Below are 26,384 nucleotides of genomic sequence, written 5' to 3'. Positions count from 1 at the left end.
CTGTATTCCCATGATTATTGCAGAACAAAACCAGGGGAAAGGTTGTTCTAGTTTCACATCAAAATTCATCTGAATTTTCCCTCTTTCCCAAAGATATTTTTAGCCATCGCTTGAAGCCCTGGAAGAAACTAGAAGACTTCAGAAAAGATACTTGAAGTTCTGTTTAAGTTTTGTTTTCCTCAGAAACAAGGCACCTTTCACAGAACAGTTTAACTGCACACTGAGTTTCAGAGATCCGGTTCTAAGGAGCTTTTGTGAAGTTTCCAAATGAAGAAAAACTTACTGTATTTTTCTCATTTCTCCAGTGGACTGAGAAGTCTTTTAATCAGAGTAAAGAGACCTGCTATCTGGATATCTTTTCGCTTCATCAGTGATACCTACACAGTACTGGATCTACTGCCAAAGTCCTGCCTGAACATATTCTGGGCTGATTTGTGCAGGAGTTAGGAGGGGTTCACCGAACACCAGCTTTCCTCTGGTGGCTCCTGCCGCTCTGCTGGGAACGCAGAAGAGCGTTCCCAGGGTGTTACACAACTTCGCCGCAGGTAAAGCATGAGATGCTGAGTGGGAATGCTAATTAGTAAAAATTTGAAACCGAGTGACCTTCCCTCAGCACTAACATGCCACATCATAGTACTAGCTTTGTCCTGACATGTGAGGCACCTCTGTGCTGTACCTAACCGAGGAATCTCTTTAGATTTCATGAATCTACATGCAGCGTGAGTCAGGTGTAAACAGAGCTGCCCAACCCTTTAAAAAATTCCATTACACCTATTCTTCCTGCCAATTAAAGTGAAAGTTTTAGGTAGAGCAGGTGGCCCACAGTCCAGTAACTTTTCCCTCTGGATTGAGAAACTGGGATGAAACAGGTAACTGGCTGACAGAGTGCAGATTACCGTCTGCACACACAGAAATCACTAGCCATATTTTCACAGCCCCCCAGCCTCGTGTTGTAGTCCTAGGGAGATACCCTTCCAGGCCTCTGATCCACTCCAGTCTCTGGTCAGCGTGGTCCTTTTGAGGGATTAGTCTCTCCAACTTAACAGAACAGAGGTTTCACCTGTTGACTCGCACCTTGCACTCACAACACAGGGGCTGCCCAGGCACCTTCAGATTACGCTCCCTAACACACAGGATGATGGAGTTGTGTGGCTTACAGAATAATAGGAATTTCCAAATCTCTATAATCAATGAGTCTGTTTGTCTTTTTTTTTTTTTTTGAAGTCCCATGATATTTCCTGACAGCCTTAAAGCTCCTCTGAAATGGACTGAAATTAGTTGATGGATTATTTCTTTTACTATAAAAAAAAAAAGTGGGGGTTAGGGGAGAAAGGGAAGGAGGGGATGGTCTGTAGATACAACCTTGCAAGTGCCTTTAGGCCAAAAGGCACAGAGCTGGGAGAAAATAACATTTTAAGGCAGAAAGAGGAAGCGTAACTCACTGTTTTTAAGTTTTTCAGATTGAATAGTAAAAGCTGCTAATGTTCGCTTACCTTCAGCACATGAGGAACTGACATAAAGGGTAACCATGGATTTCTCCCCAGAACTTGAAAGGAAGCTGGTTGATATAGACTAGAGGCTTGAACTTAACATTAAACGAGCAAAACAGAGTTCACAGGTATAACTGCTAAATAAGCAACATATACTTTGGGACATCCGTCCACTACTGCCACTGTTTTGAAAAATATATCCTTGCTCTCTGCCTTGTTCCTTCCTGAGATGCCTGCTGGCTGGTTACTGCTTTCTTCCCCTCACCACCCCACCAATGTAAAACAAAATAAAACTTTATCTCCAACCTCACTTCAGTGACTCACACCAGAAACATACCCTTTTCTACTTCCCTGAACTTCTGAGGAATTTCGAAGTGCAATCCTCAAAGCCCTAAGGGAAGTTTGGCATTTCATAATAGCCCAGGAGCCCCACCTCATGTGTGAAGAATGCTTTGAAACATGCCTATGATTAATTAATTAACATATTGGCACCTAACTAGCTCTTTAACACTCTGCCTAATGTTTTAGTTTAGAGCTGCCTGTGCCTGTCATAAAGACTGAATGGATTTATGCCATTACCTTGTAAAGAATAATGTGTTTTACATCTAAGTAAACATAACAATGTAACATAGATACAGCAACTTGCATTAAGCATTAACTACAATGATTGGTAGTGTTTAAAGAGTTTACAAAAGGAGGAAGCAATCACTTTTAAAGACTGGTTTTTTTGCTTCAACATTGCTGTGCAGTTGCATCATTCTCACTCCTGACAACAAAGCAAAAATCAGCGTATTAGAGAACAGCTCCACAAACGAGAGTCACCGCTCTGCCCGTAAACGAGCTTTCCCAAGCAAAGCGAGAGCTTGCTCTCCTCTCTGCCCTGGTTAGGGCATGCCTGGGAGACAAGGCAGGGCTGAAGCCCGCTGCTCTCAGAGCTTCCCAGGTATGTGGTGCTGTTGGCTGCACTCACCTGCAGGCCGGGCTGGAGGCCCCCGTGCTTATAGGAAGCTACAGTTATAGGTTAATCCAGAAACCTTATGCTGCATGCATGGGCATTGCAACAACCCCCAGACAGTCCTGGGAGTTAGGCCCGGCACGCTCTTTCATATCAGATAAGGAACAGAGCTGGGTCATTTCATTTGTAGAAAAAGATGCTATTTGCTCAAAGAGTGTGAGTTAAATTAAATCTTCATTTAAATGTTAACTAAATTACTTGGTTAATCAGGGCATTTTGGAATATTTCTGGTTGTTTAGGTAGGCGTAAAACGCACACAACCATAGTAACAAAGTACAAGAACAAAGTTTTAAGCACATATCCCTCTTTCTCCCCTTCTAGCTACTAGCTGAAATAACCAGATCTGTTTGTTGCATATGAGAGAAACTTAGGTAACTGCTAAATCCAAGAAAGGAGTTTTGCATTTAGCCCTGTGAGTAATAAGGTCTATGGCCACTCTTAATGTCTCATGGCAGTAAGCTTCACCGTGCTGCTGTCCCTTCGGGGAAAGCAGTCTCCTGTGCTGGCGGCCTTTCCTCCACTGGTCAGCAGCTGTATTATTCCCAGGGACTGCAAGCAAAGTGCTTCATCAAAGGATGTCCTGGCATTACTGCTAGTAGGTATCCTGATGGTTTTTTGGGTAGCTTTCAACATCTTGGGAGGGCAGGATCCGAGCACAGGTGGTAGCTGTGACTGCTCTCAGTTTCACACTGACTCCTTGAACAGGATCCTGTGCAGCGCTGGGAGCAGTTGTTCCTTTTTCTTCTTCTACTTTTCTAATTTCTATAGTGTTCTTTGGTTTGGCTTGACTACAGACAGCAAATTTCCCGGAAGACCAGAAATAGAAGAAACACTACAAAGCTATATACTAGACTGGGAGGCAGTTTGTAAATGTCCCACAGATCAGTCAAAAGCTCAGCTGTATCTAGTTTCCTCAAATAAACATGGAAGAAAGGTGAGCAGCACAGGAATTCTCTTTGGAAATGGTGCCAAGTCTAGATCTTCCAATCGTCCTCATCACAGGAGGCTGCTTTTCTGGCGATGAGTGAGATGCAAGAGAAAGATCAGCACTGGATACTGATCCAGAGTTGCACAAATAAAATCAAGAGATAAAAAATACTGGTGGAAAATAACCAAGTGAGTCTCAATTTAGAAAAAAATGCATATGGGAAATAATAACCCTAAATCCTTTGAGAAAAAGCAGCCCTACTAGAAGAGGCTGAGTTAACACTGAATGTCAAAATGTTTATGAGCCAAAAAATCTATGATTTAGTACTGTCAGTACAGAACTAGGATGTACTAATCTTTCTTGTATGACCTGGTATACAGATCTAGATACCTCAGTACCAGAACGACAGCCACAAATTGGAAGGAATTCAGCAAAGAGCAACAATGGAGATAAAAGAGCTGCACAGACTAATGTATGTTGAGAGAGCAAAGAGGTTAACACATAGCCTGAGGGGAAAAGAAAAAAATGAAAACTCTTACAAGTATTTGAAAACTGTGAACAGTAAGGAATTAAACTGTTTACATTGCTACAAGAAAATGGAGGTATGAATAGTAACCTCTTCTTCTCGTTGTATTACTAAAGAAATATAAACATCATGCACTGAGCAGTCTCATTTGAAGGTGGAAATATGGCAGCTGGATTTGTTTCAACTCTGTTGTTCCTATGTTTAACTTGCCCACTTTTTTTACACACCGGTGCAATTTTTTCTCTAAGAGTAACATCACTATAGTAAATTGGATTGCTCCCGAAAAAATTTTGCTCTCTGTCTCGGAATATACATACATGGTAGCCAGGAACGGAGAGTGGGAATTTTTACTGCTAATTAATCATCTGTCATTTCCACTTTTCCCACATTTCCAAACTGGGTAATCTGTTGGCCTTTTTGAGCAACAAAAGCATCACAACCACAGCCAGGTCACGGGTGCTTAAGACTCAGCTATGTCCTACAGAGATGAGTCTTGACCCAGCTTTATATTATGGAGCATGCCAACAGCCCTATGCCACTGTAAATGGCAACATTTTGCTCATGACTGCATGCTTGTTGCTAAGCTTGAGTGTACATTTGTAACCAGAGCCCCATCACCTTGACAGGGTCATAATTCACAGGCTAATCAAGAATAGCTGACAACAGCATTTGTTGTTCAAGGGAAGGAAATAGCCTTTGAAGGGCATTTCCACCAGTCAAACTTCATTATACAAGATTAAAATATGTCTTTCTGCACATTTGGAGATTTCAGAATCTCCTGCACCCTTCAGAAACCTGCACCTTTGTAAAGCACAAACTTCTCTCTTCCCAAAGGGCTGGTGGATAAGGAAAAGACTATACGAGGTAAAAATTTCAGAACCTGCACTTCCCCTCCTGCCCTAAAATTTTCACTGTCAGTGGTACAGTCTGAGTCTACAATATTCAGCTGACTTGAAGTTCGCCAGTATAATTATATTTTTGTTAAGACACTTCTCACTCCTTTTATACTCACTAGATCATAAAAAACACTGCATTTTCATCAAGAATCACCTGAGTAGAGAGATGTTATTAATTACTTAGGATTCTCAAGCAGTTCTGAAAAGGTTAGAGGAAAAATTTAAGGAAAAATAATAATCACAACTGCATGAAATCTGCAGTTTTCAAATTACCCTAATCGCAAGCAGTATATATTGACTATATCTTTGTAGAGAAATGTGGTCATGAAATACCATTGAGACACAAATTCAGTGTATGCTACAGATTTATTTCTCGAAAAAAATGCATTACCTAATTAAAGACCGCTTCTGATTTTTGTCAAGCTTTTGGGTAACAAAAGGCAATAGGAAGTTCTAGACTGTTCTTATTCTTCCATGTAGCTCCCCTTGCCACAAGTTAACCTAATAATACTACATTATCTATTAATTATAGTTTAAATTCTGCATAATGTTGGATTCATGATCAAATGCTGTAGTTGGTAGCTCAGAATAAGTCCTTTTGAAACCAAGAGGAATGTTGACAAACCATGACTGTAAATTTGCCTGCCCAGTTGTTTGCGTAAATCTGAAAACAGTATATAATTAATCCAAAATCTAAATTAAGAGTATTGATTTCAGGGGAAAAAAATGTCCCAAAAAAGTCAATGACACAATGACTTGCTTCTTACTGAACCCTTTTTAGCCTCTCAGACTTTTCTATGAATTCAGCTGTGGTTGGCAGCATAGAAAAGCTGTCGCATCTTCTCACTTGTTTGGTGGCTTATGTGAAGTACATTGGTGGTCTCCATTGGATAGCTGGCCACAACCAGAGACTGTCACTGCAGCTGGCACAATTTTGTGCACTTGTCCAGGGGCGGGAGGGCAACTAGAAAGGGGCTGTGTTCTCCAGTGTGGCCTGGGTGCGAGGGATCCTCCAGCGCCCATGCGCCATCTCACTTTCTCCCACAGCAAAACCTCGAGGGCGAGATCCTGAGCTCACCGGAGGTGACAGCAAATCTCGCACTGATTTCCAGTATGTCCTGGACTGGGCTCAAACCCTAGAATTGTCAATCTAGTATTTTTCATCACACCATCAGCACTTCAAAAACAGAAGCAGGAGACTGAAAAATGAAATACTGTCTAGATCAAAACACCAGGTTTTACCAGGCAGGGTGTGATCCCGCGTGATGCTGAGACCTTCCTGCACGCATCCTCCTCAGCCTCCCATCCCTGGATCCTTATGGAAGCATGTGGCGCTTTGCAGCTGAGAATTATTTCACAATACAAAAAGACAGATTTGTTTGTAGCCAACTCTGAAATGACTGATCTGTTGAATTGTCTGGGTCTGACAGGCGGAAGTATTAATCATTTAAGAGGGGGGAGGGGTAACCCGATAACAAGGAAGCAAAACTACACGGTCACTCTGCACACCCCGAGGAAGGTAGTACATTGTACGAGGCTGGACTCTGTTCAATCAAATACTCTGACCTTTGTAAAAGAGAAAACGCCTATTAGGAATTAATGTACTGCACATAGAAACGTCTGGTTGCATTCCTCTTTCACAGACATGTGTTTGGCGCCTGGGGTATTAACTTTCAGACTTTGTTTCTTTTTACTGCATATTCGTCTGCAGTACTGTTGCCTACAAATGGGGTGCAGTAGAAAAACAAGCTGTGTTGCCTTTGCTCTTTCCCAACTCACCCCGATGAGAAGGTGAATCATTCATAAGATCAGAAACAATCTTAATCTTTTGTCATATGAGATACCATAGTCTAATGAGGTTTTATTTTCAATTTTGGTCTGAACTATAACCCGCATTAAGTCTGTGTTTATAAGTAACAACATTTTCTATGCTCCAGTAGCAATAAAATAAACTGCATTGTAATGGAGTGTCTCTGGAAAACAAGAAGAAAATAATAAATGCTTAGACACTAAAGGCAAATCATTGTTATTTAATAAACATACAATTGCTTCCGAAAAAAAATTACATCCGTATCTAGTTCAAAGCTACATTATACACTATTTTGATTAAGCTTCTTGTATAAATAAAAACATTTCTTCCTGTCTGTAAGACATAAGAAATGAAAAATATATTCTACAGGATGTTTCTCACCAGCCATCCAAATGATAGTTCTGACAAGAACGCAATCTGGCCAATGAACTGTACAATTTCTGTTCTGAAAAGTCTCTACACTATAAAATAGCATTTGCTAAATTTCTTTAAAACTAATACATTTCTCACTTCATATATGACCACACCATAACTTCAACCTAGTCTGTTTTTTCTCAATATAGCAGTAATTTTAGATTTAGACAGTAATTTTAGATTATATACCCTTCTCTGTGTGCCTTTGCTTTTTTGGTAGTTCTACTCTTACATCCTTATTTTGCAAGAATCACCATGCAGAGCTTCTGTTTTGATATTAACAGGTTACCATGCTCAAGGCAGACATCAAGAATTGTGCAGCTTGATATGTCTGTACTCATGTATTGCTCTTTGTAAAATGGTAGCTAAAAACAAGCACATATATTGCATATTATATTGGTTTAATATTAAGCAAAAATTAATGTCAGTAGCAGGATGTAGCTACTTATCATCATTAAATAAAGGAAGTTAGAAAGGACATTTATGTGAATACACTCCAGAAAAGAGTAACTGGAAAGAGAATACTTGGTGCAGAAGTCATTTCACCATCCTTTAACATGATGGCAACTGTGTTTTCATGTATGCAGAGCTAGCTACTCAGTGTAGGAAAGTTGAGCTCAAAAGCTCCCATGCATGAATACATAAGGATAATGCTGCTAAAACTACTCACTCAAAAGGGGATAAAGAGGCAATGGGTCAAAAAAAGCATGAGATTTTTGTTAGCAGCATTATCTTCAGGTACTAACACAGTACCTGAAGACCCCCCTTGCCAGAAGTCAAAGCAACTTGACTTCTTGATCCCTGGGTGGGATGCTTCTGAATCCGCCCTTTAAACGATTACATCTCGTCTTCTGAAAAAGGTGAAGGCAATTGCTTCCCTCTTACATCCCTTCCCTGCTTTTAGCCACAAGAACGTGTGAGCAATCCCCAGACCAAGAAAATCCGATACATCCTTTCACTAATATCACTTCAGTACACTATTTTACCCTAACTAGTTCATAGTTATTTTGTAGATATTTGTCCAGAAACTTGTCTTGCGTCACTCGTTCGTATGATAACAACGCGCAGAAACTTGACAACACACAGCTGAACCTTCTCTTAGTTACGGGTATAAATCCCAACCTTAGCCTTCTATTACTACATTTCTAAGCTGAATACCTCCATTCCATTTAATTTACAACTTTCATCATCTATATTTTAAACTAGTATATTTTTTCCCCAAGTAAGGATGTGAAAGCTTTCTTTTTTTTTCTCTTTAAATAAGAACCAGACAGCCCTCTCTGTTCACAGAAGAAATAATATGATTCACCCATTATTTTACAAAACTACTCTCTGCAGAGCAATAAGATTTGGAGATGCTTAGGGGAAAAGAAAAGTCATTAAGAGAAAGATTATCCTCACCATCTCTATCAACCATCAACACCTTCCTCTCTTTTCTTTATGAAGGATTTGTTTTGCTCCCAGGAGGAGAACAGAAAGGATAAGAACAATGGGCACAAGTTTATCCAAAATATTTGAATAATTCTAAAAAAAAAAAAACAAAAAGACAGTTTTCATGGCAAATTATGATAGTGGCATGCAGGAGAACAGGTGTCACTTCTTGGCTCTCTCAAAACTTTGTGATTGACCATGGCTCAGACAAGGCCTCATTTCTCTGTGCCCCAAGTCCTTATGTTAAGCAGAGATTGTAATAATGTTGTCTTTGTGAATCATTTAGATAGTTCCTTAGCGCAACACCTCTCTCCTAGGAAGCTTATGCCAGGCACCTGGTATATTATCAATCTCATGTACAGGTTGACACCGCTGGATGACGTAGGCAATGATGATGATGCTCAACAACCTGCTGTGCAATATAGTAACTTCTGATACAGATTCATTTAACCTTGTGGACTTATTCAGCCCCAAATAAAGTAGAATCTGAGCATATTTAATCTACCTGTGCTCACCCACCTCAGGAAGGCAACTGCCTATGTAAGGAAGGAATACTGATATATAAGAAGACTAAGTAGTAGTTTCTGATGGGACCTTAGGCATCTAAGTTGGACATAAGTGGATATTAAACACCTAAACCCAAACTGCAAGTCTGGAAATACTCTCTTTCCTGCTATCTAATCCTGTAGGCACATCTGTCTCTGTCAGCAGAGTTCTTCCACTTATGGTCCTGTTGTCTGCATGTCACCCCAAGTTGCTGCCTGGGCACATTAGTAATTACTCTGCAACCTACATCCTATGGGATCTATGGTGCTGCTATACGTGATTCCTAATCCTGCATGGGGCATGAACACAGTTTGTACACCGACAGGCACAGACGCTGGAGGAAGTACCACAGCAATTGCTGTTTCACTTGAGTTTCCAGCCCTGCTCCAGGTACAATAATACATTAACATTTGTGTCATCCATAATGGTCAAACAGGGGAAGCAAATCTCCAGTACTCACATACACCCACACAAAGCTACATATACAAAGCTATCCTAAGAAAAATGAGTCACTCACATCATTTTTTACAGTAATAGTGAGCGCATCTTACCCAAAGGGGGACTCCAGACTGGAAGAAGGCTCCCACCTACAGCCCAGCGTTAGCTCTCGAGCTTGGGACAGAAATGGGGCTTACAATGTGCTTTATAATATAGAAAAATTGGAAAAGAATAAAGACGGGTGGCCAAAGGTCTGCAGCAGCTTCCGTGTAAGGAAATGTTTGAACAGTCCAGGACTCTTCAGTCTAGGAAACAGATGACAGCGGGTGCATGCAGCAGAAGGGTGTAAAATCATGAGTGTTACGGGGAGGGCAGTCGCACCCCAACTTTTCACTGCATCTTCCAGTTCAAGAATGAGGGGCACCAAGTGAAGCTCCAAATGAGAATTCAAACTGAATAAAAAGGAGTGGTTCTCTGGAAATGGGTGGAATTCCTTGCAAGCAAGGTCATGAATGCTAAAAGTTTATATGGCCTCCAGTGGTAATCAGATCACCCAGGGAAGAATCTGTGGTCTTCCCTAGGCATCCACTTAAGATTATTGGGAATTTAGGGGTAGGCATACATTTTAACTCAGGAGAAAATGCACACTGTCACCCACTCCACAAATCTTACAGTCAAGTTTCCTGGATGTACCTCACCCCCTGAAAACACCCTTCTTGATGATGATGTCTCCCTCCCAGACGAGTATCACAGATAGGCTGGGCTGGGTAAACTCTGATGTGACCCAGCACAGCCATCCTTATGTTCACTCATCTCCACCGCATCTCCTTAGACTACTTGAGTCCTCACTCAGCTTGTTGGAACGTATATCTTCATACACATCCTCACTTTGGAGCCAACTCTCCGGGCATTACAACTTCAGCACTTCAACTCTGAGTTTCACAAACCTTAGTTTCTAGTTGGAGCTAACACTTACAGCCACCTCCAGGCTACTTAAATAGGCAGCACAAAGCTCCAGACTACTTCAATAGGCAGCAGAACATCTATAAAATGGACGCTGTTTGTCTGTTAAGACACTAAGTTAGGGCATAGACAGCATGTGCAGTGGAGAAAGGCATTCCTGAGGAACAAGCTAAAAATTCTTGCTCAGTGGGGAGCAACCGAGAGGCAGCCAACAGGAAATTTTATTTAAGGCATAAACCTCTCTGGAGACTGGACACACTATATACTTCCACTGGGTCAAGATGTAGATCCTAAAAGGCAAATGGACCTAGCCTAGTGATCAGGGCTTTCAACCGTAATAGAGCAGTGATAAGGGATACGTGCTTAAATAAACATTCATCAGAATGCTTTAGATGCCTATGGTCTTGTAGCTTTACTGGTACTCAGGTTTTATACCCTCTTTACCTAACTTCTATGTAAATTGCATAGGAAATGTCTCGGTGCTATTTTGGATCTTGCCCTTAATACAAACACGTCTAGAGAGGAGAATCAGTTAACTAAATAGAAAGAGTCTGACGAAAACTTAATTAAAGTAGATGGAAGTAACTCCACTGTACATCTCACTCAGGGAATATATGAACCTTATGGAGTTTGAGTTTTTGTGAACCTAAGGGATTTTTAAATTCTCTGAGGGCTTGCAAAATGAATTTGGTCTCTTTTTACTCTGTCATTTAAACTCATAGCTTGTTTTATTTCATATAAGGATAATTCAATTTTTAAAAACCCACAAAAAATGTTTTTCTAGCTACAGACAATCATGTGCAATGTATTAAGGATAGAACAGCCTCCAAGTTCAAGGTTTGGCACAGTCTCTGTTCTAAAGACATACTTACAAAAATTAGGATTTCTTTTCTTTCCCTTTTCTCTGCTGCTTTCCCAGGGTATCTCTTTCTTTTTCAAACAGTCAGCTCTCTGCTTCTTTTCGCATCCTATTTTTCGGTGTATATATTTCTATCTTCTTCCTTTTTCATAGTCACCCTTAAACAGCTAAGAAAGATGTGCTCCCAATAATGCTGAAGTCAAGGTCAAAATTTTTAATGAATAATATTTCAGCAGGCATGAAATCTGTCAAAACGTTTTAGCCCACTGCTAATAAGAACAGGATGTCCATGGATTATTTCCAGCATTCCCTCTTGTGAGTTTGCCACTTCTGATTCAGAAGTAGTGCATTTTGCATAGAATTAGGCCGAATCTTCAAAAAATATTAACTCAAATAAAAACTCAAACTTGTCTGGGTGTCTTCATGCCCCCTTTTCTATTCACTCACCACGAGAATACGCTGATAAGTGAAATGATGACAGAACTGATCAGAGTAAGAAGTAAATTTCAAGAAAACTATTGGGAAGGATCCACAGACCAGAAAGAATTCCTAGAAATTACCTAGAAAAAAATGTCAATAATCTGAGAACATTGTAAACAGCAAATGGGCATTTCTCAAGAAAAAGAGTCTAATTTACATAGACCAGTATCAGTAAAATATTCAGCACAAATATTGTGCATTTCTTCATCCGAGATAAGAGTTGAATTTGTAGGTCGTTCAGCTACTCCATAACAGCAGTCTCATCTCCCACAAAAACATCTTAATCTTTAAAATCAAAGAGAGTTATTTGAAATAATTCATCCTGGGACACTGGAGGAACATGATAACATTTGTATGAAGGATGGAGCAAGAACCGCTGGTTTCAAAACAGCTTGCTTCCTAGACACAGATAATTTGAAGCATCTTCCCAGCAGGCTCTGCCCTCTGCTACTTGGGAATGGCAATCAACTCGGATGAAAAAGGAGTGCTGAAAAGGATTCAGCCTAATGTGCCTAATCTGAAAACTATATTCCCTCTCACAGAAAAGAGTTACTTTATAAAACACGCTTTACCAAGAAAGACCCCGAAATAAACTAGACAACTTCCTCAATTTAGTTCCTTTATCAGACCTGCTCCAGATTACTTAAAATTACAGCAGGTACAAGCCATTTTGAAGAAACTCAAAAAGCCGATTTTTAAGGAGGAAAATGTTCAAAGGAAGGAAATTTGAACATTTTCAAAGATAGATAATTTCTGAAGAATACTAAATAATGTGCTGTGAGAGGCACAAGTTTTACTACTCTTACTTTTTACGTAAAGAGTAAGCAGAAGGTGCCTTCTCATACCAGTAAATGCCATTGTTCCTGAACCTGACTTGCACAGAAGGATATGGTTTATGGGTTCTTTTTTCCGCCACAAAAAATATAGCAGTTTACAGACTACAGCAATTCAAACTTTCATATTTGAAAGACTAACCACTTCTCCAAACTGTTGATTAAAAGCCTTTTCTTCTGTCCAAATGCATAGCTTTAGGCCTAGCTGAACAGCAGAGCCACAGAAGGGTTCTAGTCCTGGCCATTTTGCATCAATCTAAATATCCAGGTGAGAAAATGGAGTTATGCCCTGAATCTGGGCATATTGTTTTTCATACATGTGTACATTTACAAACATGTTTTGCAGCAGAGCTACTGACAGAAACCAAGCGAGCAGACTTTGGACCGGACTCTTTTTTTTTGGTTGCATTTTTAAGGAAAAGGCAGACAAAACTTGTCAATCTAGTCTCAGCTTCCTATCTTTCAAAGCAGAGTGGTAAATTCCTTATGACTGACAGCAGTGGTAGCCTTAGTATTTGTCTATTACTACATTGCTTGGGAGCCCGTGGCACCAACCAGGATTCTGGCTACCTAAACGCTGCAAACGAGACTTGGGGAAGAAGGTCAGTATTAACTGTAATTATTAGAGCTAGCTTTAAGCAGAATCAGAGCTCAAAGGAAAAATTTTGGAAAATCTTGGGCCCATGTTCAGACAAGCTGCTTTGGCCATTTCTGTGATAACTGCTTAGTCTGCATTCTTCAAACCCTCAATTGCTCATTCTGCTTTGCTTTAAACTGGAGCCCCTTTTCCCATCAAAATGCCAAGACACAGAATCAATAGAAACCATGGAGGAGGAGAGAGTCTTATTCTACTACTTCAAGCGTTAACTGAACGCAGACAGTGAAATGTGAGGAAACTGCAGGTTACATATTGGATACATCTGAGAGGCTCTATCTCCTCCGCTAGAAGCAAAGCAGAGGCTGTAAGCACAAGGGCATACGGTAAAACTAACACAAAGTGAACGAATGGGGAAGAACTAAAAAAAGGCCATCACGGAGCAGTTAGACTCTTGTCTCTTCAATAGTTAATGACTTGGGATACTTGCGTAATCTCAGAATACTTTATTATTGGGAAACGAAAGTAGATTATTTCCTTTACAATGATGACAGCCAGAATATTTTTTTTATTATTTCATAGGAGGTTCCTTTCCTTTACAAAACACCAGGACTTCAGTCAGCAAACAATACAGTTCTGTTAATTAATTACCCAGCCTCACATGTGAAGTAATAACCCTTGTGATACGTGGCTCTTGCTCCATGAACTCTCTCACAAATAAATGTCTTTTGATGATAAGGATGCCCTGTCTCTCGTCCCCCTTGACTGAATATGTGTTAGTTTCACAGTATTTCTGTGCTACCACGAATCTAGAGGAAAGACTTTAGGTAATGGCAGAGATTTCACAAAATATATTACAAAATGCTTACATTGTAAATTCTTCTGTACCCACAGGTAAAAGGGACATGCAGCAGCTTGCTACTTTGCTGCAGGAGATCCTGCAAAATATAAGCAAAATAATGAAAGAAAATAAGCATTTGTAAGGACCTGATCCTGCAAGTTTTTGAGTCACCACCCAGTGATCTCCGCGGGAATGTCTGTGCTTAAAGTTAAGAACATACTTAAGAGTCTTGCTGATTCAAAGCCAGAGAACTCGGCTTCTTGCAGCATTTATATTTCTCCTCTTTTGAAGCTATAAAGATCGTCCTGACATTTTGTTAGCTGCTTTAATCAGCTCATGTATCCTAGATAAAAAACAAGGTGAAACAAGGCGCTTTATTTTTCATTTAAAACTATGCATTTTTTACAGTATGCGTAAATGCTATGATTAAAAAAAAACCTTCTCTGCCTAACCTCAAAAGGACTCATTGACTTGTTATTATATCTCACAACTAATTAAATGGAGTATTGTGAGTATAACGTGATTTACCGTATGCTTTGTCTGATTGCATTTGATCTGCCTTTTAATCAAAAGGGAAAATAGATTTATTTGTAATGAAAACATGACATGATTACCAAATCTGCCTTCCTTTCGAGAATTTAAAAGAACATTTTGTACCTAGCTTTTACAACTGTATTTGTGAATCATCTTTCAATTATAAATAGAGATGTCATCATGTTTATGACACAGTGTTTTCTTTTTCTTGCCCCAATTTCCGTTGTGACTTTAACAGAACAATTTAACCTTGCACTTTCACCACTGCTTCCTGTGTTAAACTCAGACTGCTGAGAATGCTTTGCTGATCTCTTAACCTCTTGCATGTACGTTTACTACATATTGCATAGTCATTATTAGAATCAGTAACATTTTCTTGGAAACATTTTTAAAGTCACTGAAGTATTTTGGATTGTTGCCTGTTAGTAATCGGCCTATAAGGAATACTGTAAATCAGTTCTTAGCCAGTTTAACTGTAATTGTTGCTCATATTTCTGTCATTCTCAAAAAACTGGGAGCATACCGCAGCAGGAGCTTCACAAATACAGGGAGAAACACTACAAAGGAGCTCACTGTTGCTCAGGTTTTAAAACTCTTTACCAAAAAGACATGCAACTTTCATTAATGAACAATGTTGTAATGGTTCTGGCATTCTCAGCCAGGATCAAAACAGCTGTTTTCTAAGAAGAGCACCTTTTCCACAGAAGATAAAATTATTACATAAATGTTGTAATTCCTATGGCTATGAAGAAAAACTTTTCCAAAGTAAATGGTTGCAATAATTAGGCTTGATACATCATACTGAAACGTACTCCGGATCTTAAAGCCAAAGAAAAATTTTGTTGCTCCTGTTTTATCATAGTGAAAAGCATAACGTACGTGCATATTCCTGGACTATTTGCCATAAAATGTTGAACCTAAAAAGGTTGAACAAAAATGTCAAACCTGTGCCCAGTCATCTGCCCCATCTTCCAATTCATTTATAGAACATTTTTACATATTTATCTCAGAATAATTTGAGAAATGTGATTATCTCAGGCAGTTGCTCCACTAGTCACTGGCTTCAGTGGTATAACCAGTTTAAGAAGCCTGGGCTTCTCCTCTTTCACCACAGCAGTTTACTTCCTCCGCAGCGAGACCTGTGGAGCCATCAGTGGGGCTCTGCGAGAAGGTGGGCTGCTGAAGGGCTCCAGGTTACGAACACGTCTTGCAAGGCTGCATGCTGCAGCGTCGAGGTGGGAATGACAGACGAGCAGAAGAGGCACGTAGGAGGCATGAGAATTCCTTGCATCAACCTTGCCTCTGCAACACAGATCTGAACCCTAAGAAATATCCTCTTGTGGCCTGGGACCAGTTACCAGGAGGTAGGAAGAATTCTGCTGCAAGCTCCTAACACCTTAAGCAAAAGGGAGAAGGTATTGGCTCTTTAACAGCAGTTTTGAATTTCAAAGGCTAACTAGTCATAGACATTTAAAAAAGTACGAAAGAAAAAAACAAAAGTTTACAAAGTACAGCTAGAAATTCCTCCTTTTCTTGGGATTTTTCATTCCTTCAGATGTTGTGATGTTATTTCACTGATGCTGCTGTCACCTTATACATTTTCCTTAACTGTGAGGCTAGATTTAAAGAAAAGGTTAGTCAGACAAACTACTTTGGTTGTGTTAGATCCAGTGTCAGTGGTTACCCATATAGACTTCCCAAGCCGCTTTTTCAGTCCTCACCACCCATCCCAGGAGAGATGGCTGCACCTTCCCATCTGCTGGCATCGTTGCGTGCCTAGTTTCCTCTAACCCACTTCTGTCAAAATTGATTCAAGTATTTTTTTAAAAAATCCCTCACTATGAAGTATTTAAACTCACTCAAATCATTTTGACAGAATAAAGTTAATGAGTAACCATACATTCAATTCTGCTGGAGCCCAGGAGGGTCAAAAACTTCCAGTAGGAAGACAGTGGCAGGCATGTGGCATAGCCTGGGTAAGTCAGTCCCTTCACCCTGTTTAGCAGCAGCCGTATGTAGGCTACTCGCATACAGGTTAGCAAAGCCTGACCTCAATCTTCAGTTACTCCTGACTGATGCTTTTCAGCCCATCAAGAGCATCTGTTACTCAAGAACAATCTAGACAAGACAACCCAAGAGTGCCTTAGCCCAGACAGTCTCTGAATTTGGGAGTAAGAAGAAAAGGTATAAAATAAAAAAGAAATTTAAAAATACATATTTTGAGCTTTTGTTTACACACCACAAAGTATAAAAAATCTAAAATATCAATCTATGTTTCAACTTTGCCAATTAATTTTAAGTAAAAATGCTTTGAATGAGAGTTGTACAATTACAGGGCGAATTAGTCTCTTAGGATGAACTTTTCTCAACTATAATGAACCATGGGGAGTCCACAACCTTATCTTATCTACCTTATCTTGCCTTTTCTTTCTCAAGTTCCTTTTTCTATCAAGTACATTTCAGTTCTGGGCACGTGTTACTGATTAGGTAACAACATTTCCTCTCTTTTGGACCAGTCTTGTACTAAGCAAACCTAGAGCTAAGGCCAGACCAGTTCATTCATAATTTGTCTGTGCTAGAAATGTAGAACTGGACCTTTCTGATGGCAAAAGTCATTACTGATTAATCAATGTACAAGATATTATGGACCTGATTCTCTTTCTTTTAACTATCCTGATATAAAACAATATTTTGCTTTACATCAGGCTTCATTGCTGTTGACGGAGTAACAAAGTAGCAAGACTCAGCTTCTCTGAATCATTTCTATCTTAAGGGAAAATTACCTGGCTGACACTTCATTCTTTAACATAATTCTTCCATGTCTTACTCCTTTCAAAGGAATTGCAGGGCTGTACTTTAGAATCACTGCAGTCCCTAACAGGTATGGTATTAGACAACTTTAACTCACATTAAATAAGCAAGTATTCCTAAAGAGCCCTTACAAAAATGCAGGTTTGGCCACATTAAAAGTCCTTCCTTACCATTCCTAAAACAGAGCGGTCATGTATCAGTTTGCAGTATTTTTGCAGCTCATTTCAAGGTTGACAAACAGGCACAAAGTTTTAAACTATTTGCTTGTGGATCTCTACTTTTTCATACGCTAGCATAAACGACAGAAAGTTTAAGTGCCAGTGCAACTATTTATCTTCTTGTAACTAGCCTTGGAAAAGAATGCAATCATTGTTATCAAGAACAGCATATTCATCCTCATCAGGAGTTTGGATAAGGAAATAATTTTACAGGAAGTTGTAAGAAAAAAAGTACTTCTCATATAGAAAAATACATTTCCAAAAATATATTTTCTTTTAAGGCATCTGTTTATTAGGTATCTGTTTTAAGGTGTCTGGTGTCTGTTTATTCGCAGCTATTGAAAAAATAAGTGTAACAAAAACATTAGTTTAAAATACATGAAATTTTGAAAAAACTTGTGTGAAAACTGAATATATTGGGTGGCTTGTATTTTCACAGAGGGCCATTGATGAAAATTAAAAAAACTCTTGCCATCCTTTTTTTTTTTTTTTTGAGCAAAATACCATTTCCTATGTAGGCATCCTATTTATAGAATTTATCTCAGCAAAAATGTTGTATTCTTTCAAAAGTGAAAATGAACAAGTTTTTTTTCCATGAACAGGAAACCATATACAGCCTGGTGTTCTATGGATCCACGTCCCATGTATCTCATATTCAAACCACCACAACACCTCTAGCTTCTGAATGTTTGTTGCTCTCTTCCAATTATACCTCTAATTCCTGTCCACATGCCTAACTTTCCTTCTCCTGCACCTTAACACCCAGCTTCTTGAGAAACTAGACTGAAATGAATTTAATTTTTCATAGAGCAGTTTAAATTACGAAAATATTTTAAAAATTCCTAGGATGGTATCTAGGGCTGATTTCTATACCTATGTACACAAAGGACGAAGGACTGTAGCAAGTACCACTTCCCTGGTCATGCAGAAGAGCGCACAGATGCTTTAGGTGTATCTCTTCAGCTTTGGGCTTCATCAGGGCGCTCATCAGAAGTGTTGAGGAAGGTGTTCAATCGTCCCCAGGCCTGGAGAATTTGACAAAACTTCACTCCGTATCTATCACATCTTGGCATCTCACTGGAAAAACTCTATCCCTTCTGTGTCTGTCCTATAGGTTTCTGTAATTAGGACCTGCTGGTCAGGACATTCCCTATCCATTACACTGCACAGTATTTATCCTGGATCTGGCACTTTTCAGTATTTTCAGTAATGATGATTCGCATAATGGAGTCAATAGCACTCTTATTAAGTCTGCAAATGATGCAATCCAGGAAAAGCTGCAAGCCCCACAGAGAGGACAAGGTTTGAATTCAAAAAGATAAACTGGAGAAACAGATAGGGTGCATTACCAAAATAAGATGCATGTGGACACTAAATAAAAAGCAATTCACTAAGGACAAATACAAAGTACAGCACTTGGGAATAATCAACTGAATAAATATAAGATGGAGGACTGACTAGGCAGCAGTTCCATAAAAAGGACTACAGGTCAAATTGGACTGAACATGCGTCAGCAATACCACAAGGTTACAAGTAAAGCAAATAGCATCCTGGAAAAGTGTCAATAGGGAGGCTTCATTCAGACAGAATTCAGAACTGTGTTCAGTCTGAAGCACTGTGATCGGGGAATGCCGGGAATCAAATGGAGATTGCGTGGAGGAAAGCACTAGGGGATATCTGAGCCTAAGGAACATTGTAAGGACTGAGGCTGTTCAACTACAAATGATAAGACTGCAGGGAGACATAATAATGGTCTTTAGGAGTGTAAAAAGCTGCTCCAGAGAACACAGACCATATTGGACTTAAATTGCAACAAGAGAGAATTAGGTTAGGCATTAGGGAAAGCTTTCTAACAGGTGGGCAGTGAATTGAACCGATAGCCTGGGGAGGCTGGACAGAGGTCTCTAAGGACCACTTGGGCAAATCTCTGCCAAAAATGGTTTAGACATAGTTAGATATGCCTCGAGAATAAGGATGGACTTTCAGCGGACTTTTCACAGGCAGTTCCATGCCTGTTTTCTATGACTTCTGTGATGCAACATTTGAATCTCTGCAGAAGCAAAATTCAAACATGTCTGCAGCTCTGGAGACATATTAACTTAAACATACACTGAAAAAATAATCTCCTCTTCTCCAATTAAAAGGGACTAGCTCCAAACCTAAAAATAAATGTCAAAGACCAACATCTCCACAGCAACTGTGAGAAAAGGTATGAAGCATAAAAATAGTTTCTTGCAAACCGACAGAGATATTTGCCAATGCCAATGACAAAAAAAGGAAAAAAAAAAAAAAAGCAATAACATCATGACAGCTAAAAGCATGCATGACTGCTAATGCCTAACAATTTTGTATGAATGCTAAGTATTTTTATAAGGACTTGTTTCATGACAAAATCGATCAATAAGCTGTAGCAAAACAGCCATTTTTCATGTAGATACAACATTTTAGAATACTCACTTCATTCTTCAAAGTCATTTTTATCTTGGAATGTTTTTTTCATAGGAGAATCTTAGCTACAGAGTTATAACAGATTAATTACTATAACTATTTCAACACTACCAGCAACAGGAATGAGTCTGGCTCCTCCAGCTTCCCATCCACCAGGACCTGCTTTTTGGACTCCAGGGTGGGCGCAGTGATTTATTTTTATCTAGAGAAATTCTAACTGGGCTTTAAATTAAATTATCCCTGGGCTTGGGAACACTGATCGCATTTCCTGGTATTGTCTGTGTTGGCAGGAGAAAAGAAAGTAATGCTTTGGGTCAAATACTTCTCCCGTACAGACAGGAGCAACTCTCTGTCATCGATTTTATTTCTAATGGCACATGTGCACAGAAAGGCATAATTTGGCTTTCTAAACTTAGGATAGCACAGATAGTTCGGGATAAATTCTCTGATTAGCTACAGACAATAACATTATACCAGCAGACAATCCACCCCAATGTCCTACTCTGCTTTGCATAGCTTGTATCATACGATAGCATTTGGTGTTAGTCAATGCCTGCGTCTCATTCTTATTATTATCATTATGTCGTGCTTACAGACTACCATAAAATCAGAGTAATTTCATGCTTCAGAATTGTAACAACAGGATATATTACATAAAATCATTTCACTTAACATTCAAGTGTAGTTGCCTTTGCACCAAAGTAAGACGGCTAATCATTAAAACAAAAGCATGTGGAAAGAAGTACATACTATGAAGACTATTACATTTCAGTTTAAGAAGAAAGACATAAAAAAACAACCAAGCCAGTTACCCAAGACGGAATTTCAGGTTTTGTATACATAGCACCCAAAATCAAATATAGAGCTAATTGATTGAGCAAGCCTCTGTGTAACTTTAAGCATATAAATAAATTTAAAATTTCACAGCAAGGTATTTATTTTCTCCACAATAACTGCAGAATAACTTCCTCAAAAATATACTATCCTAAAGGCTAGAAGAGGAAATAGTTGGTTCTACATCACCAAAAGATCAAAATGTAGATATTTTGTGTTCCGTCTCTATCGCAGAGAGGATTTATAAAAATCGAAAGCCAAGAGTATCACCTGTTAGTCGCGTAACTTTTTATTTATAGACTTGAAAAATGGTGAAATACTATACTTAAGGATACATATATCACTAGGAAACCCTACAGTAGCTCATCTTGAGAGACTTTTGAAATGTATTTGGCCTGTATATTTAGACACGGTATTAAAGATAACTGGTTGTAAAAAGGAATGAGAAATAGCATAGAAACATTTTGAAGTTTTAATTTTGATAGATCTTCTCCTATATCCCTTTGACTTATGTGACATAAGCAGCACTTGCTCAAATATGTGAAGAAAAATAAGAGTCTTATTAGACTTCACTCTCTTGCATTTTCACTAATCATAAAGAAGGGGACATTTGCAATTCATTACTTAAACAGAAAAGAAAGAGCTTTAAATGCTCAACACAACACTGGGCATGTGGGCCCAAATCCTGCTGTTCATACGCCTGCGAGGGACCCGCTGGCTCCCCCAGACTCCAGGACTGCTCAGGCCCCTCTGAAGGAGGTGAAGCCAGCAGCAAACAGAGACTGTATCACCCCATCCTGTCTCCTTTCTCCTCTTCCTTCTATCTGCACTCCAGAACACACTGTGTATCCAAATTCAGCCTCTAGGTAAGAAGAGTTCCCAGGCACCAGCTGTTTGGGACCATAAATCTAGTGAAAGATGCTGCGTCCAGAGCGGAGCTGATGAAAAGATACGTGAGCTTTCCTTATGCGTGTCATGCAAGGCAGCTCAGGTTAGTTTAAACTGTCCTGGAAAAGTACTGACTTTGCGCTGAAACAAATGAGAAGACTTCCCATGATCTGCTCCACCAGCCTGGCTGCAGGAGCAAGGAAAACCTCCAAGCAGCGCAACCATTTCTGCTGTGAGTTTCTTCTTGTGGCATTAATGTGAGCTTGGAAGCTGAGACCAGGCTTGGCTAGCAAGGACCGCACCTTCAAAGGCAGCGCCTAGGAAGAACTGACTGAAGAAAATCCAACTGCCTACCCACTCACATTTACACAACTATTTACATTATCAGTTAGGCATGCCTGCATACCCAGTTTTCACATGATTATCCAAAGGCAGATAAAAGGCAGAATTAGTCATACAAGTTCTGATAGTGCTTGGAAATATCAGAGACTGATTATAGCAGTTTCATACGTTTTATGGGCACATAATAAGAAGAATATTCGCAATTACTTCTAGCGCTGGAATATTTTTTTAAACATTCATGTGATCTCACATAGTTATGACCATCTGTGTACGGTAGCGTGGGTGTGTGTATTTATGTGTATGGAAGCATAAAACGAACAGGACAATGTTATAGAGTATTATAACCTTATGTACCTTTAAAAACAAGTGTTTGCATAGTCCTCCTTTTAATTTATAGAAGTACAATTTTGCGTGTTTAACATTCAATAATAACAAACAGAAAACCTTGAGAGAAAATGTTATACAATAAATGTACTGGCATGTTTTATATTCTATAAGCTAGTGTAAGACCTTACTGCCCTTCAATATTTCTTTCTTTCAGATTTATACCGGGTAGGAAAGAAGATCAGCTATACTTAAAATGCAAAGGCTGTCCCGAGTGCTGCATTTAGATGCTCACTTAGAGATTAACTAAACTATGCATTCCAAAATAGATCATCATAATCTAATATTGTCTTCATCATGATTTGTAAGCAGCTGGCACTTCGGAGTACAACTAAAATAAAAAACCAAACAAAAAAAAAAGTGTAGTACTCAGTAAGAAAGTATTTTGTTTACCCATAAAAGCTTGTAGTGACTCTACACAGGCAGACTCCCACACCTTCCTTTTATTAACTGCAGGACTGGGGCCAAATTCCTACCGAATGTCTTTGACTATAACCAACATAATATTACGTAAATACACACTCGCAGAGTAGTAAAAGGAGTCTTGAAGTGCTGTAAAAAATAGATGTTTTTATTTCCACTGCATGACTGTGTACTGAAAGTCATTATACTTCAAGAAATATATAGCTAACTGGCATGAATCTGTACCACCTTTCCGAGAATGATGAAGGTTAGTAGACTACGAAGGTGTACCTAGGAAGCTGGGCCCATCTGCGTATGCGCTCTTACCAAGCTGTTCAGCGAAATTAGGCAGCACCAAGGAAAGAGATGAATATGGTCTATTAATTTTGTTTTTAAATGCACTTTACTGTAGATTGTAAATGTAAAAGCAGCAAATAGGCTTTGAATGCACTTGAAGAAAGGTTGCAACTAGATGCTAGGATTTGAAAAGGAACAAAAGCTTTGTCCAGCCTCAGCTCTGCTGCAACTTGTTGAATCCCCCTGCTGCGCAGCCTCCCTGTCGGTTCAGCAGCTCGCCCCGCTGTACCTGGTAGCTGCAAGAAGAAGTGCCACAAAACCCACGGACCCCGGCCTCGGCTGAGCCCTCGGAGAGCAGCACCAGTGGGGCTGCCGCGAGGGAGGAAAGCCGAGGACCACGGCACAGGCAGGCACTGACCCTGACAGGGAGCAGCCTCACAGCCCCAGCAGACCTGGGGGTGGTTGGGGCACCATCCATCACCAGTCCCTAGCACGGCAAGGCACTCAGCCACGTCCAGTGCCTATCCAAAGCATCCAGCCCGGACCACCAGGAGAGAGGGCTGGAGACAGGGCTTCCCATATCACGAGTTCAAGGTCTGTCCAAGAAATAGGGCTGGAGAGAAGGCTACCTGTAGCTTAGGTCCGAGGTCCATGTAGAAAGGCAACCAGTAAGTCAGGACAACAGGGGACACAGCTAGGCAGACGCATCTGCAGCATTGCTCAGGCAGTAAATGGAGGCCTACCTACCAGCTCCCGGCTCGTACCTGCTTGGTAGCCCAGCGCTACCGTGTACTTCCTTCCAAGTACTCCGGGGGATTTTGTTAGCACAGCAAAGGATCGCTAGGCCAAGAGGATACGCAGGGGCACAGACTATTCTGGATTGTCACAGACTTTTAGGGATACCAGGAAAATACAAAAAGAGAGTCGTCAAAATAACTCTGGGCTAGTCAAGATGGCATATGATCACTTTGTGCTCGTGGTTAAAATGACACACACGCAGGCAAGAACCGAGGCTAGCCAGCAGCGTGGTAAGGGGGCTGTGACAAGTTCTTCACGGCAATGTAGTGAACCAAATGATGAACTCTCGATGACTCTCTTGCCTCTCCGTGACTCCTTTTTATGAGTTCTCCTCTGACGCTAGTCTTTTTTTTTCTTATAAAGCTTTATTATTGGTTCAATCCAAAACTTTGCATAAAATCAAAAACTGCAGAGAAGTATTTTTTTCTGTGTCATTAGGGTTTTATAAGGTGCTAGTATGATCCGAGGAGAAAGGCTCATGGATACTAGGTAGATATTGGGAAGTCAAGCAGACAAAGAACAATGGAATGTTCCTGCACTTAGCAGAGAAATTCAAATGATAGGTGTGGAAAGGCAGTGTTGTTCATTTTGTTCCGCTTTCTAAATATTTGTATGATTCTGTCTAACCTGCGGCAATACTGTCTTATACATCTTCCTTAGGAGAAAAAGAAAATGTCTAAATTTTTACGTTTTCTAAGTCCATTTTGGCAACAGCTAAGTTCTCAGAGTTTCTATCTTACAACAGATTGCATTTCTTATATTCAATCCTAACATTAACATAAAGAATATTTGTAAAGCACAGGAAAAAACAATAAATGATGGGCATGTCTAGTGCACTGATATAATAATTATTGGCTAACTTCCTTCATACTGCAGCAAAATTTACACTGAAATTATCTCAACATTTTTATTTCTCTGTGAGACTTGTCCATTTCGGACTGTTTACCCGAAAATTACAGGAGAATAGACCAGGAGGAGTTCAACTCCCTGAGAAGCTCTGTAAACTAACACCATGTTAAAAATAACTTAGCAATCAGAACAGAAAGGAACAAATTGTGTTTAATAATAGCATCCACTAGCCATAATTAACTCTAAAGTTCCATTAAAATCATGTTTCTCATTTTAAATATATTACCTATTTCAACACTAATTAGTGAGTTTATTTAACCATATCACTCACGATCATATGACCTCAACTTCTGATGAAGAGATGTCATCATACATTCCTTTCCGTAGCCTCCTTGTTCATTAACTGCAGCCAAAATCATCTGCTTGTAGGTGTGTTTGTGTGTGCTTATCTGTGCGTGCAAGTGTATGTATGTGGAACAGAGGCAGTGATGTAGACATCCTGTGTTTCTTAGTTTGGGGTGGTTGTGAGTTATGCAGATTGCGCCACATGAGCGCTGATCAAAAGATAAACTACAAAACATCATTATGTATTCTATATATGTTAATTATTTATAGAACTGTCTGCTATTTTAAAATTCTTCAGATAATTTGTAAATGTATAGTTATTTTTTATCATGCCACAAATAAAACTAAGATTTCTTATTATGACAAGAAAAAGGCCCATATCCTATTCCAGTGCTACTTCTTCAATAAGACATACTGCACCAGAAATACTACAACATGAAATCCACCATGTCCACTCCTGCAAAAGCTAGCATATGCACAAAATCATACGTGTGAAGAGTGTATAACACAGTGCTCAGATGAATAACTGTCCCACACAGGGATCTTTCAGTATTATGGCAACTGAGGTATTCCATGGGCTGTAGGAAAATCCAAACTTCCATTCCTAAAGTTAAAATCTTTTTTTTTTTTTTTTTAATCCAAGCAAGGCTATCAGAACAGTTGTGTAATAAGCACTTTCTTAGTGAGCAACAACCAAATAAATGGACTCATCCTTTCCTTGCTGAACTCAGGGGCAAATTTTTCTATGGGATACCATAGGTGTACCATAAATCTCAAACAGAAGTATGTTTACATGAAAAATTACAGTAAAATCCTTCATGGTAAAAGGTAGAATTCAGTCCCAGTTAAAACACTATACCTATACACTTTGCAAGGAAAGTGAACGTCTAAACAAAATGTAAAGTACCACACTATTTACGGAATAACTATGTTTCTAGCAGCTATATAAACTATCTACTTAAAAGATTTTAAAAGAAATAATGACTGTAGATATTTCTATAAATAGGAACTGGATTCTGTTTGTCACAATCCAAATATGTATCTGAGCATTCAAGGAAAAGAGCATTTTACAAACCCTATAGGAACGGGAAATAAATGTATTGGACAGATTTGTGATTCCATAATAAACCTTCCTACATTTATGAAAAGGAAAGCAATGTTTACAGCTC

General features: G+C 39.5%; 1 long non-coding RNA gene across 2 annotated transcripts in view; it reads right to left on the bottom strand.

Moving 5' to 3' along the window:
- LOC138066248 (uncharacterized) overlaps positions 1-25,399 on the bottom strand; it is a 62,334-nt gene extending 36,935 nt beyond the window's left edge. Inside the window, exon 1 of one of the 2 annotated variants that reach the window (XR_011139481.1) lies at positions 25,202-25,399. This is a non-coding gene — a long non-coding RNA (uncharacterized lncRNA). Of the gene's footprint in view, positions 1-1,493; positions 1,770-25,201 lie in introns of those variants that run through there. The other variant, XR_011139482.1, reaches the window with a different exon arrangement.
- Positions 25,400-26,384: the final 985 nt, after the last annotated feature.

The sequence above is a fragment of the Struthio camelus genome, chromosome 1 (assembly GCF_040807025.1).
Source record: "Struthio camelus isolate bStrCam1 chromosome 1, bStrCam1.hap1, whole genome shotgun sequence".
In the NCBI taxonomy this organism is placed as follows: Eukaryota; Metazoa; Chordata; class Aves; order Struthioniformes; family Struthionidae; genus Struthio; species Struthio camelus.
The sequence above is the reverse complement of the archived record's forward strand: the minus strand, read 5'-3'. Positions and strand labels throughout refer to the sequence as shown.